This window comes from Hetaerina americana, unplaced genomic scaffold (assembly GCF_022747635.1).
Source record: "Hetaerina americana unplaced genomic scaffold, ioHetAmer1.1.p SCAF_4, whole genome shotgun sequence".
Classification (NCBI taxonomy): Eukaryota; Metazoa; Arthropoda; class Insecta; order Odonata; family Calopterygidae; genus Hetaerina; species Hetaerina americana.
The window spans coordinates 86769811-86772992 of NW_027286985.1; the positions used below are offsets into that span (position 1 = coordinate 86769811).

General features: G+C 35.4%; 1 non-coding gene across 1 annotated transcript; it reads left to right on the top strand.

The window, feature by feature from the left end:
• Window positions 1-310: 310 nt before the first annotated feature.
• Window positions 311-382, top strand: TRNAE-UUC (transfer RNA glutamic acid (anticodon UUC)). Its single transcript has one exon. It is a non-coding gene; the product is annotated as a tRNA-Glu (tRNA).
• Window positions 383-3182: the final 2800 nt, after the last annotated feature.

Genomic DNA, 3182 nt, shown 5'->3' on the forward strand with positions numbered 1-3182 from the left:
CTTTGGTATTAACGAAACATTTTATTTCCTTCAATGGAATAATATACTTTCCTCTTATTCCCTAGGCGCATGCCGATTATGAATCAAATAAGATCAAGTCCATAGCTTTTCAACTTTTTTATAAGATCTGCCACTTCAGTGTGAAATTCCAGGGGTTTAAGGCGACGCCCCAGTAAATAAGTATGTGCTTAATTAGTCCATAAAATCAGATATAATAAGTCATTTGTATTTGTTTTCGAATTTGAAGCCTCCCCTTCCCCCGGTTGCTTCATAAGATTAATTTCAATAACTTTCCCCATGGAATTCACCATCCCATGTGGTCTAGTGGCTAGGATATCTGGCTTTCACCCAGAAGGCCCGGGTTCGATTCCCGGCATGGGAACATTTTTTTATAGTTTAATGCAAATTGTTCCTACGGTACACTTCGCGAAGTATGTTGACACATAAGACATTCTTTTAGAAGGCTTTTTGGCTAAATGGTCTTTTCCCATTAAAATATCCATCACTTAAAACGATTTTTCGCCCACAGTTATTTTCTTTTTTCCAGTCTATGGAAGAGAGGCATGAGTGATGGGCAAAATGCTGCGTGCAAAATCCTATGAATATGTGCAACCAATATATAGTATGCCTAAGGAATTCCATACGTTACGTGAATTTCTATTTGTATAAATCTTATCGGTTTCATTTTTCAGCAGTCAAAATTTATGTCTTGTTTCATGTGAATTTGCATTTAGTTATTTTAACAAATGAACTTACACCACCATTTTAACAGAGCTGAATCTGAAGGGTACTCGTTCATTTAAAAAAACCAGGAGTTTTGTATGAATTGGAAAATTCTTCTTCCGAGGAATTGAAAAATATCATTTGTGTTCTCAATTAAATGCGCTTTCCCTATGTGAATGTAAAGAGCTATTTTCATAATAATAACATCCGCGGATACTTTACCCTGTTTTCATGAGATGATTTAAAGGTTGGCTACTCCATTTTAGCTATAATGGCGTAAAAGATTCCTTATTAAAATCTGAACCTTTTTTTATCAGCTTATCTTTTCCTGAAATGGCAATCGCAATATTTTCGGCTATATAAATTTCAATTAGAGAGGGCATAATATAACAATTTCTTTGTGATTTCGATTAATAGACGTTCAAAGAGGACAATTAAAATATTCTTACGAATTATTAACACTTAAAGAATTTTTAAATTATTAGATTTCCTTGTTCTGTTATTCATTCGCCTTCTTAATAAAATGCGTTATAGCTTGCAATTCCAGACTCTTCAATATAATCAAATTTCAGGCACGGCAATATAGATAAAATAATTTCGACTGCTGTTATTAAGCTGCATAGCATCGATTTTTTTTAAAAGAAGAGGGCAGCAAATTCGGACATACAATAAGAAATGCGTTCGAAGTTACAGGTTCGTATTGTAAGATACAGATACGTATCTTACAATACGATCCCGTCTGCCACATATTTATTACTATCCCATATTGGTAAGACTTCCCATTCCATGTTCCCTTCAATTTCCTTGCATGCTAGGAAAATTGAAGTCCCACGTGACCAAGACCACATGTTGCAAATTAATGGATATCGTCTAGGAACTGATATCCGAGAGAAATGCGCCTATGCATACTTGATTGACATGACTACCACCTTAAGCAAGCCGCAGGTTGGCACTGATTCCAAGAATAATAATGATACATGACTACAAGAGAAAAATTTCAGAAAGTGAAAGCGTCCTTGATTTTTACAAGCAAGACGTTGACATAAGGAAGCCGGCTGATCAAACAAAAAACTGGTCGCAGTCACTAAATCAAAGAATTGCCTTAAAAAAATAATCGAACGGAATCTTTTCATGTGATTGTCGACGATGCTGAAGACATGAACAGCATGTCTTTCTCAACCATGTTTGGGAAAAGTGAACGCCGGGGTTCGTTGAACTCGGCGACTTGCTCACTTCAGTTGATTGTCCGTCGACCAGCAAACTGTGATGAACTTTCACGCGAAGTTCAACTTTCTGCAAAGTAGCTGTAACTTTATCCTTGATAGCGAGAGCGATTTGAATACAAAATGTACGCCTGAAGAGTTAGACTGATAAATTTTTTTGTCAAAGGTAAAACACCCCTAGCGTTTAAAGTTGACTTTAATCTCGTGGACTGTGGCGCATCGCGCCCGACTACGAATACCTATGGCATTGTTATGTACGCTGTTTCGTCACAACGTCTTGTTCCTTAAAAGGCCCCAAAATATCGGAGTTTAAGAGGCACTTTTTACCCTCGGAAATGAATGCATCATAATGCACATTTAGCGGATGACTCCGTTAAAAGTTACTGTCACTGTATCTACCGCAGTTTCTTGAAATTTGATATATATATTTTTTTAAAGTCAAGTCCTCCCCTTTAATATGATATTCAACCCGGTGGGGCTGAATGAAAATTCATTTTTATGTAATGTAGTGAATCCTCGGCGACGGATTTTATGGAAAAGTTTAATGGTACAAAATTCAATCAGATACAAATTCTTCAGGAAACTGAAATATATCTTCCATTAAGTAAGTAATTTTATTTACATTTATCACATATATAACTTATATTTAATCATGTGATCATAACGCACTATAGCAACTGTTGTGAAAATTTGAAGACAAGATTGTTCGCAGAAATGCGTAAGATGGATGCAAACAATCATTTCGAAAAATTCTTAAAAAGCAACCATTTAGAACTAAAGAATAGGCTGGGAAGATGTAAATTGTAAAAAATCACTGATTTTGCACATATTTCTTCCAACGTATGCTAAGAAAAATCTTTTCACTATTTATTCTTAACTTAATTTTGGATCTCTCTTGGGTAAATTCAGGAAAGAAAAAGCAAGAAAATTGAGAAAAAAAGAAAGAACCCCTATTTTTAAAGGCTTATTTCAAACACGCGCCACGGAACACATCTTTGAATTCTAATTTAGCTTTCAAATACAAGAATAAATGCAAAAACTTTAGTTACATGGGAAGGGAACCTTATAGACTTCTAACAATAAGTCATTAGCTTAAGCCAATCAGGAAAAATATGAAAATAAGTGTGGTCGAATTCACAGAAGAGTACTCAAAATTGATGCAGACCGGCTGTTAGATCCTGTTCACAGTGTAACGTCAAGAGTAAGGGACGCTCAGATCACAAATCACTTATCACC